This window comes from Symphalangus syndactylus, chromosome 11 (assembly GCF_028878055.3).
Source record: "Symphalangus syndactylus isolate Jambi chromosome 11, NHGRI_mSymSyn1-v2.1_pri, whole genome shotgun sequence".
Classification (NCBI taxonomy): Eukaryota; Metazoa; Chordata; class Mammalia; order Primates; family Hylobatidae; genus Symphalangus; species Symphalangus syndactylus.
The window spans coordinates 35,654,184-35,666,681 of record NC_072433.2 but is presented as its reverse complement, the minus strand read 5'-3'; positions in this window follow the sequence as shown (position 1 = coordinate 35,666,681).

Below are 12,498 nucleotides of genomic sequence, written 5' to 3'. Positions count from 1 at the left end.
GCCAAGTACAGGATAAGGTTAAAGGGAACTAACTAATATTCAGCACTAACTGTGATGAGCGCCTAATATACGTCCCTGCCTGTCATTATTCACATTGTGGCATGCAGTCAAAGCGACACGCTGAGGAAAATGTATCGCCTTAAATACATTAATTAGAAAATAAGAAAGCCCGAACATTATTAGGCCGGGCGCAGTGGCTCACGCCCGAAATCCCAGCACTTTGGGAGGCCGAGGCAGGCGGATTGCTTGAGTCCAGGAGTTCAAGACCAGCCTGGGCAAAAAAGCGAGACCCTTCCTCTACAAAAGAACACAAAAATTAGCCGGGCATGGTGGCGCGCGCCTGTAATCCCAGCTACTTGGGGGGCTGAGGTGGGATGATCCCTTGAGCCCGGGAGGCGGAGGCTGCAGTGAGCCGAGACCACGCCACTGCACTCCAGCCTGGGCAACAGAGCGAGACCTGGTCTCAAATAAATAAACAAATAATCCTGAACATTAAGATAAAGGCAGAAATACATTAACAAAATTAAGAAAGTTGAGTTGAACCAACAGCTGATTTTTATTTTATTATTTATTTGTTTATTTATTTTTGAGACAGGATCTTGCTCTGTCACCTAGGCTGGAGTGTGGTGGTGTGATCATGGCTCACTGCATCCTCGACCTCCCCTGCTCAGCCTATCATTCCACCCCAGCCTCCAGAGTAGCTGACTTCAAGCGTGGGCCAACATGCCTGCCTAATTTTTTGTTTTTGTAGAGACAGGGTTGCACTATGTTGCTCAGACTGGTCTTAAACTCAGGCCAGTCTACACTCCAGCCTGGGCAACACAGTCTCTGAAGAATAAAAATAAAAATACGGTTGGGCACGGTGGCTCACTCCTGCAATCCCAGCACTTTGGGAGGCTGAGGCAGGCGGATCACGAGGTCAAGAGATCGAGACCATCCTGGCTAACACGGTGAAACCCCATCTTTACTAAAAATGCAAAAAATTAGCTGCGCGTGGTGGCGAGCGCCTGTAGTCCCAGCTACTCGGGAGGCTAAGGCAGGAGAATGGCGTGAACCCGGGAGGCAGAGCTGGCAGTGAGCTGAGATCGTGCCACTGCACTCTAGCCTGGGTGACAGCGAGACTCTGTCTCAAAATAAATTAATTAATTAATTAATTAATACCTAAAATATTTTAGAAAACACATAAAGTAAGCTACATTTTGAGGGTAAAGGGAAATCTCAAATGTTGACATACATTAGTCACTGAGCATCTACCTAAATATTGTATTTTGTGCCTAGGCCTGTGCTGGGTGGTATGGCTGATAGAAATGGAGTCTGTAGCTAATATCATCATTATTAGCAGTTTTTGTCCATTATAGCAGTAAGTTGAACATTTACTATGTGTCAGGCACTATATATTAACACCTTAGCAATGTATTAACTCATTCAGTCCTCACATCAGCCCCCTAAATAATCCAGCCAGAATTTCTGGACATAGTGAGAAAATATATGAATCTTATTACTGTAGAAAGTCAAAAACTTTTTATATGAAACTGTCATTCTTGGATGATTTCTGGAGAGGCTATACCTTAGACCGATGAACAATGTATCCCTTTTTTTTTTTTTTTTTTTTTTTTTTTTGAGACGGAGTCTTGCTGTCACCCAGGCTGGAGTGCAGTGGCGCGATCTCGGCTCACTGCAAGCTCCGCCTCCCGGGTTCACGCCATTCTCCTGCCTCAGCCTCTCCGAGTAGCTGGGACTACAGGCGCCCGCCACCGCGCCCGGCTAATTTTTTTTGTATTTTTAGTAGAGACGAGGTTTCACCGTGGTCTCGATCTCCTGACCTCGTGATCTGCCCGCCTCGGCCTCCCAAAGTGCTGGGATTACAAGCGTGAGCCACCGCACCCAGCCACAATGTATCCCTTGATTGTTATTAAATTGTTAAAAATATCTTAGGCAAAAACTCCAGTTAAGAAAAGCAGACACATTAAAGAAAGAATTGACTATAGAAGAGTTATTATGATGATTATTTAGATACTACACACAACTTTACCCCCTTGGAAATCTATACGAGATAAATTATTTTCTAGGAAAAAGGTGACCAATATTGAGTCTAGAACTAGAGAACCACATGAACAATAATCATAGAGGAAAATAAAGCTTGTGATTGCTCACCTTCAGAAAGGTTCTAATTATTTTATGTGAGTTTACTTTTTTTTCCTTTTCTTTTCTCTCTCTTTTTTTTTTTTTTTTTTTTTTTTTGAGACGAAGTCTCATACTGTCGCCCGGGCTGGAGTGCAATGGCGCAATCTCGGCTCACTGCAACCTCCGCTTCCCGGGTTCAAGCAATTCTCCTGCCTCTGCCTCCCGAGTAGCTGGGACTACAGGCACCCGCCACCACGCCCAGCTAACTTTTTGTATTTTTAGTAGAGACAGGGCTTCACTATGTTGGCCAGGCTGGTCTCGAACTCCTGACCTCGTGACCCTCCACCTCCCAAAGAGCTGGTATTACAGGCGTGAGCCACTGCGGCTGGCCAAGTTTACTTTTTTCCGATTAATGTAATATTAAGTTCATTGAGGAAACTGTGCAAAATAACATTATGATCACTCATAATGCCATTATTCAGAAATAATTGTGTACTTTTGTGTATTGTCTGTTCATGTCTTCCTGTCTTGCCATCCTCACCCATTCATTTGACTTAATTCATTCTCCTTCCTCATTGAATTGTTTAAAAATACATACAGACATTCATGGAAGTTTTGTTTTAAGATAGACACAGCCAGGCGCAGTGGCGGCATCTGTAAGTCTCAGCTAACTGGGAATCTGAGGCAGGAGGATCGCCTGAGCCTGGGAGGTCGAGACCAGCCTGGGCAACATAGTGGGACTTATCTCAAAAAAGTAAGATAAAAATAAGCAGCACACATTTTACAAAGAAAAAAAAAAAACCGGCCGGGCGCAGTGGCTCACACCTGCAATCCCAGCACTTTGGGAGGCCGAGGTGGGTGGATCATTTGAGGTCAGGAGTTTGAGACCAGCCTGGTCAACATGGTGAAACCCCGCCTCTACTAAAAATACAAAAATTAGCCAGGTGTGGTGGTGGGCACCTGTACTCCCAGCTTCTAGGGAGACTGAGGCAGGAGAATCACTCGAACCTGAGAAGTGGAGGTTTCAGTGAGCCGAGATCGTGCCACTGGGCTCACTTGTAGTCCTAGCTGCTGGGGAGGCTGAAGCAGGAGGATCTCATGAACCTAGGAGGTAGAGGCTGCAGTGCTGCTATAATGGAGATGGTGAATAGCTACTGCACTCTAGCCCATCTCTAATATTAATATATGTATAAAGATACAATAGACACATACTGAGCACATTCTTTAGCACTGTGGCTTTTAAGATCCATCCATTGTACCAGTGTGCATCTAGTCCATTGCTTGTAACTGCCGCTCAGTTTTCCAGGTGTGCCCCAACCACATTTTATTTGTCCATGCCTACAGTAATGGACGTCCTTATACCTGTCCTCTTAAGGACCTATATGAGAATTTTCTTTCTCTCTCTCTTTCTTTCTTTCTCTCTCTCTCTTTCTTTCTTTCTTTCTCTCTTTCTCTCTTTCTTTCTTTTTCTTTCTATCCTTTCTTTCCTTTCTTTCTTTCTTTCTTTTGACAGAGTTTCACTCTTGTTGCCCACGCTGGAGTGCAAGGTGCAACGGCACAATCTTGGCTCACTGCAACCTTCGCCTCCTGGGTTCAAGCGATTATCCTGCCTCAGCCTCCAGAGTAGCTGGGATTACAGGCGTGTGCCACCGCGCCCAGCTAATTTTGTATTTTTAGTAGAGACGGGGTTTCTCTATATTGGTCAGGCTCGAACTCCTGACCTCAGGTAATTCACCCATCTTGGCCTCCCAAAGCGCTGGGATTACAGGCGTGAGCCACCGCACCTGGCCGAGAATTTCTTTTGCATACACAGGCAGTAACAGAATTTCTAGGTATTCATCTATGCATATACAATGTGTAATGTGACTAAATGGCTCTCCAAAATAGTGTACCCATTTACACTCACATTAGCAATGCATGAGGATCTCTGCAGTCACATCCAACCACCAATAATGGATGTTATTTCACTTTTTGAACTTTGCCAGTCTGATAGGTATACAATGATAATTCATTTTATTTATCATTTGTCTGATTACTAACACGCTGGCTTATCTCTTCATAGGCATTTAAGTTTCTTTATTTTATTTTTATTTTATTTGGAGACGGAGTCTTGCTCTGTCATCCAGGCTGGAGTGCAATGGTGCAATCTCAGCTCACTGCAACCTCTGCCTCCCAGGTTCAAATGATTCTCCTGCCTCAGCCTCCCGAGTAGCTGAGATTACAGGTGCCCACCACCATGCCTGGCTAATTTTTGTACTTTTTTTTTTTTTTTTTTTGAGATGGAGTTTTGCTCTTGTTGCCCAGACTGGAGTGCAGTGGTGTGATCTTGGCTTACCACAGCCTCCAGCTTCCTGAGATCAAGCAATTCTGCTGCCTCAGCCTCCCGAGTAGCTGGGATTACAGGCATGTGCCACCAAGCCTGGCTAATTTTGTATTTTTAGTAGAGACGGGGTTTCTCCATGTTGGTCAGGCTGGTCTCAAACTCCCGACCTCAGGTGATCTGCCCGCCTTGGCCTCCCAAAGTGCTGGGATTACAGGCATGAGCTACCACGCCCAGCCAGTTTTTGTATTTTTTAGTAGAGATTGGGTTTCACCATATTGGCCAGACTGGTCTCGAGCTCCTGACCTCAAGTGATCTGCCCGCCTCGGCCTCCCAAAGTGCTGGCATAACAGGCATGAGCCACAGCACTGGCCATTCTTTATTTTAAAATTGCCATTTGGTATCCTTTGCCCAAGTCTCTATTGAGGTACCTTTCTTTTTCTTATTGATTTGCAATAGTAAATAGTATGTCTAGGTAGTAATAATCCCTCACTGGTTTTAGACACTGCAAACATCTTTTCCCAGTCTGTCAATTGTTAATTTCATTTATCAATGTCTTCATCGAACAGAAGTCTTAATTTTTACTTAATTGTTTCCTTTCTTGTGTTATGGTTTGTGCTTAGAGGTTTAAAGAAGTTATTACCCACCCTTAGGTCACCTTTGCAAATTAACTGCGTAGATTTATATTATGCATTTATGTTTCAATCCTTCCAAAGATAGTATTTGCATGTGGCATGGGTAGGAAATCAGTTTTATTTTTCTCCTTAGAGTAAGCCAGTTTCATTAATGTCGTATGTAAATTATTTTTTCCTGAATGGTTTATGAAGCCACCTTTATTTTATATTAAGTTTCCATATATACAATGTATCTATTCCTGAACTCTCTTCTAGTCCACTGGTCTATTTAAAAATTCTTACACCAGTAAGACCCAGATTATTAGATTTTATTAGTATTGTTTTGTAGTGTATCTTTTTTTTTTTTTGGAAACAGAGTCTCACTCTGTCACCCAGTCTGGAGTGCAGTGGTACACTCTTGGCTCACTGCAACCTCTGTCTACCCGTCTCAAGTGATCCTCCCACCTCAGCGTCCTGGGACTACAGGTGCACCCCACCATGCCCAGTTAATTTTTGTGATTTTTGGTAGAGATGGGGTTTTGCCATGTTGCCCAGGCTGGTCTCAAACTCCTGACCTTGGGTGATCCATTCACCTCAGCCTCCCAAAGTGCTGGGATTACAGGCGTGAGCCACCACATCTGGCCTATGGCATGTCTTAATATCTGACAGGGGAATCTCTCTCTTTTTTCTCAAGTCTAATTTGGCTAATATTCACAGACCTTATTCTTCCATTTAGATTTTACAGTAAGTTTGCTGACTTTCTCAAAAATATTTAACTAGTTTTGATTGTGATTGCATTGTAATTATAAATTAGTTTAGGAAGAATTAACATCTTTATAATATTGTCATCCCTACGAAAAAAATATGTACTATCTCTCCATTTCTTTTTTTTTTTTTTTGAGACGGAGTCTCGCTCTGTCATCCAGGCTAGAGTGCGGTGGCGCGATCTCAGCACACTGCAACCTCTGCCTCCTGGGTTCAAGTGATTCTCCTGCCTCAGCCTCCTGAGTAGCTGGGATTACAGGCACATGCCACCATGCCCGGCTAATTTTTGTATTTTTAATAGAGACAGGGTTTCACCATGTTGGTCAGGCTGGACTTGAACTCCTGACCTCGTGATCTGCCCACCTCAGCCTCCCAAAGTTCTGGGATTACAGGTATGAGCCACCATGTTCGGCCCTCTCCATTTCTTATTAAGGTCATCATCTGTCTTTATGCTTTAAAACTTACTCCATAGAGGTCTTATATTAAATTGTTTCTTAGATATTTTTATATCTACTTTTTATATCTTCTTATATCTATGTCTTCTTAGATATATTTTATACCTACCTTTTTTAGATATAAATTTTTGTTGATATTTGGAATAATATCTTATTTTAAATTATATTTTCTAGTTGGTTATTGCTGGTGTTGAAAACTACCACAGATTTTTCAAAGTTAATCTTGTATCCAGGCATCTTGTTGAACTTTTAAATTATTAATTTTAATAGTTTGTGATTTCTTGATTTTTCTGTGTAGATGATCAGATCACTGCACAAAATAAAAGCTATATCCCTTTTCCTTTTTTTTTTTTTGAGATAGTCTCCGTCTGTCATCCGGGCTGCAGTGCACTGGTGTGATCTCAGCTCACTGCAACCTCCGCCTCCCAGGTTCAAGCAATTCTCCTGTCTCAGCCTCCCGAGTAGCTGGGACTACAAGTGTGTACCAACATGCCTGGCTAATTTTTGTATTTTTAGTAGAGACAGGGTTTCACCATCTTGGCCAGGCTGGTCTGAAACTGCTGACCTCAGGTGATCTGCCCTCCTTGGCCTCCCAAAGTGCTGCAATTACAGGCATGAGCAACCGCGCCTGGCCGCTATATCCTTTTTCTCTGAATGCTCATACCTCTTATTTGGTGTCCTTATTGCGTTGGCCAGGATCCTCAGGACTATGTTAAACATTAGGGGTAATGGTTGGCATCTTTGCCTTATTCCTTCTAATGAAATGCTTCTAAGGTTTCCCCACTAAATATGATGTTTCCTTTGGGTTTCTGGTATATAACCTTTGGTCAAAATAAGGAGTTACTTTCTACTTCTAGTTTGCAACAACAGAAATGTTTATCATGAATAGATACTGATTGTATTTGAGGTGTCAGCCAATTCAATTACAGAATAAAAAGCAATTAGAGTCATAAGAACTGGAAAAGAAAAGGTAAAACTGTATTTGCAGATGATACAATTATATAACTGGAAAACTCAACAGAAAAAATAGGAAATTTTTATAAATAGATAATAAAGTATCAATATATAAAAATAATATACAGAAATCAATAGCTTTCATCTTTTTTTTTTTTTGTGAAACAAAGTCTCACTCTGTCACCCAGGCTGGAGTACAGTGGCGTGATCTCTGCTCACTGCAAGCTCCGCCTCCCAGGTTCACGCCATTCTCCTGCCTCAGCCTCCCGAGTAGCTGGGACTACAGGTGCTCACCACCATGCCTGGCTAATTTTTTTTTTTTTTTATATATTTTTAGTAGAGATTGGGTTTCGCCATGTTAGCCAAGATGATCTCGATCTCCTGACCTCATGATCCACTCACCTCGGCCTCCCAAAGTGCTGGAATTACAGGTGTGAGCCACCACACCAGGCCAGCTTTCATCTTACTAAGAATAAACAATAAGAAAAAATGGGGCAAGGGACTTGCTAATAAGGTATTGGGATAACTGAACAACCATATGGAAAAATATGTAATTGAATTCCTTTCTCATCCCTCATCATGTAATGAGCTTGTATCATTCTGAAACCATCAACTCCCACCCCCGTTGTCCCCAGTCTGTGGAAAAATTGTCCTCCACAAAACCATTCCCTAGTGCCAAAAAGGTTGGGGACTGCTGCTCTAAAACATGTCAATAAAAATTTTGAAAACTAAAGCACAAAGAAAAAAAATAAGAACAATGTGTGAGAGACATGTGCAAAATGTCTAACATATCTGTAGTTTGAGTTCCATGAGGAGAGAATAAGGCAGAAAATAATATTTGAAAAGATACTGAGAATTTTCCAAAATTGATTACAAATGTTAACCTACAGATTCAAGAAGACCTCAAGCAGATTTGAAAAAGAGAGAAAGCAAGAGAGAGAACACCTAGGTATTGTCAAGCTGCTGAAAACCTAAGACAACCAAAAAAAAAAACCTTATAAGCAGCTAAAGGGAAAAAGCACATTAAATTCACAGGAACAAATAAGAAAAATTACAGCTTACTCTTCAACAGCAACAATGGAAACCAAAAAACGATGGAATAACATCTTTGAAATACTGAAAAACAAATTACAGCCCAGAATTTTATACTGAGACAAAAGGGTCTTCAAACGTTTGATAGCTGAAGAAGATAAACACATTTTCACACAAATGAATGTTAATTCATTTCCAGCAGATTCATACTACAAGGAATACTAAAGGACGTTCTCCACACTGAAGGAAAATGATCTAAAGAGAAACACAGACCTGTAAGAAGAACTGAAGAGCACTGGTAAAGGTAAATGTCAAATTATTTAAGATTAAACTATATGTTTAAATCGACAATAATTGTGATAATTATAACATAATAAAAGTAAAATTACATGATAACAATAGCATAATGGGGGGCATGGAATTATATCATTTGCGATAGTTTGGATGTTTGTTCTCCTAAACCTCATGTTGAAATTTGATCCCCAATTTTGGAGATGAGGCCTAATGGGAGGTACTATGATCATGGTTGGGGGATCCCTCATGAGTAGAGTAATGCCCTCTTGGGACTGGGGAGCTTTTATTAGTTCCTGTGAGAGCTGGTTGTTAGAAAGAGCATGGCACCTCCCTCCTCTTCTCTTGCTTCCTCTCACCATGTGATCTCTGCACATGCTAGCCTAGCTTCACCTTCTGCAATGTGTGGAAACAGACTGAGGTGCTCACCAGAAGCAAATGCTAGCACCGTGCTTCTTGGAGAGCCTCCAGAACTGTGAGCCAAATAAACCTTTTTCTTTATAAATTACCCAGCCTCAGATATTCTTTCACACAACACAAAAGGACTAAGACATTATTGTAAGGTTTTAGACATTTTACACATGGTATAAGATGTGGTGAAATACTAAATCAAAGCACAGACAGTCCCTGATTACAGTGGCTTGACTTACAGTTTTTCAACTCTTTACAATGAGTTCATTGGGATGATTAAATGCATTTTCAACTTAACAATATTTTCGGCTTACAATGGGCATATCAGGACATAACCCCATCATAAGTTGAGGAACGTCTGTAGATTATAATAAATTAAACATGCACATAGCAATCTAGAATAACTACTAAAAGAAAATGCAAACATAGGTATAACTAAAGAGATAAGAGAGAGACAAAATAGATTTAAAACACTTGATTAAACTAAAAGAAGGCAGGAAAGGAGGAACAAAGGAACAAAGAAGAAATGGGATAAAACAGAACAAACAGCAAGATAATAGACTTAAACTCAATTATGCCAGCAATTACATTAAGTGTAAATGAACTAAATATGCAGTTAAAATATCTAGATTGGCAGAGTGGATTAAAACAAAATAAGATTCAACTATATGTTTCTTTTTTTTTTTTTTTGAAAAATAAGAAACATACTTTAAATATAAGATACACAATAGTTGGAAGTAAAAGAATTCTAAAAAGATATATTATGCAGATACTACTCATAAGGAAGCTGGTGTGGCTGTATTATTAGTCAGCTAAGGTTACTTCAACACAGAAATATTACCATAGATAAACAGGGACATTTCATAATGACAAAACAGTCAATTCTTTAAGAAGATGCAATTATAAATGTGCATGTACCTAATAATACAACTTACAAGGAGAAATAGAAAACATGAATTGTCCAAATGTACTAAAGAAATTAAATGCAAAATAAAAATCCTTCCCACAAAGAACCCTTCTGGTTCAGGTGGCTTTACTATTAAATTCTTCCATATATTTAAAGAAGAAATAATACTATCTTCACATTCTCTTATAGAAAATATTTTCCAATTTCTTTTTCTTCCTCCCTCCCTTCTTTCCTTCCTTCTTTCCCTCTTTCCTTCCTTCTCTCCCCCTCCATCCTTCCCTCCTTCTTTCCTTCCTTCCCCCCTTCCTCCCTCCTTCCATCCCTTCCTCCCTTCCTCCCTTCCTTCCTTTTTAAATTGAGACAGGGTCTTGCTTTGTCACCCAGACTAGAGTGCAGTGGCATGATTATAGCTCACTGCAGCCTCGACTTCCTGGGCTCAAGTGACCCTCCCACCTCAGCCTTCCTAGTAGCAAGAACTACAGGCACATGCCACCATGTCCAGCTAAATTTTTTAATTTTTTTCTAGAGACAAGGTTTTGCTATGTTTCCCAGCCCAGTCTCAAACTCCTGGACTCAGGCAATCCTCCCACCTCAGCCTCCCAAGGTGCTGAGATTACAGGCATCAGCCGCCAGGCCTGGCCCCAATTTCTGCTACCAATCAGTATAACCCTGACACCAAAACTTAACAAAATAATCACAAGAAAACAAAATTACAAGTCAATATTTCTCATGAACATAGATGCAAAAATTCCAAATAAGAGACTAGCAATCAAGTTCAGCAAAATATAAATAAAGGATAATATATCATGAACAAGTAGGAATTACTCTAGGAATGCAAGGTTGGCTTTACACATTAAAATCAATCAGTGTAATTTACCACATTAACAGAATAAAGGAGATAATATAATTACCTCAGGAGATGTAGGAAAAAAATTTAAATGTTCACTTATGACTTAAAATAATAAAAGAACTGGATGTGGTGACTTGTACCTGTAATCTTAGCTACTCAAGAAGCTGAGGCAGGAGAATCTCTTGGGCCCAGAAGTTTGAGGCCACAGTGAGCTATGATGGTACCACTGCATTCCAGCCTGGGTGACAGAGCAAGGCATCATCTCTTAAAAAAAAAAGAAAGAGGCCGGGCGCGGTGGCTCACGCTTGTAATCCCAGCACTTTGGGAGGCCGAGGCGGGCGGATCACGAGGTCAGGAGATCGAGACCACGGTGAAACCCCGTCTCTACTAAAAAAAAAAAATACAACAAAAAAAATTAGCCGGGCGTGGTGGCAGGCACCTGTAGTCCCAGCTACTCGGAGAGGCTGAGGCAGGAGAACGGCGTGAACCCAGGAGGCGGAGCTTGCAGTGAGCCGAGATTGCGTCACTGCACTCCAGCCTGGGCGACAGAGCGAGACTCCGTCTCAAAAAAAAAAAAAAAAGAAAAAGAAACAACTTTCAGCAAACTCCTTCTTTCCTTCTTTCCCTCCTTCCCTCTCTTCTTCCCTCCCTCCCCTTCCTTCCTTCCTTCCTTGCTATCTTGGATAGCAAGATCCAAGATAGGATCTTGCTGTGTTGCTCAGACTAGAGTCCAGTGGCTACTCCTAGATGCAATCATGCTGTACACTATAGCCCAAACTCCTGGTCTAAAGGGATCTCCTGCCCCAGCCTCCAGAGTAGCTGGGACTACAGGTGTATGCCACCATACCCAGTTTCAGTTTCTTTCTTTCTTATTCTGAAGAAGGCTATTTACAAAACTATCTCAGCTAGCATCACACTTAATGGTGAAATTGAGCACATTCCCCCTGGGGTTGGGAGATGGATAGGGATGTTCACTCTAATCACTTCTGTTCAACATTGTACTGGAGGTCATAGCCAGTGCAATAAGGTAAGAAAAATAATTATTAGGTATAAAATTGGAAAGAAAAAAGTTAGAGTCGGCCAGGAACGGTGGCTCACACCTGTAATCCCAGCACTTTGGGAAGCCAAGGCAGACTGATTACGAGGTCAGGAGATCGAGACCATCCTGGCTAACACAGTGAAACCGCATCTCTACTAAAAATACAAAAACATTAGCCGGGCGTGGTGGCGGGTGCCTATAGTCCCAGCTACTCAGGAGGCTGAGGCAGGAGAATGATGTGAACCCAGGAGGCGGAGCTTGCAGTGAGCTGAGATCATGTCACTGCACTCCAGCCTGGGCGACAGAGTGAGACTCTGTCTCAAAAAAAAAAAAAATATTAGAGTCATTATTTGTAGATGACATTATTACGAGTATACATAACTACAATCAAATGGTTAATATTAATACATGAATTTAGGTAGTTCAATGGATATAAAATCAATATACAAAATATCAATTATATTTTTTATGTAACAGCAACAAACAATTAGAAAATGAAATTTAAAAAAGACACCACTTACAAATAGAACCAAAATATCAAATTCCTGGAAATAAACCTAATGAAAGTTTGGTAAGATTCCTCCGTTGAAAACTACAATATATTGCTGAGAGAAATTAAAGAAGATGTAAATAAATGGAAGAATATGCTATATGCTTAGAGTGACAGAGCAAGTATTAAGATGTTAACAAATTGATCTATAAATTTAATGCAATTCCAATTGAAATCTCCATGGGA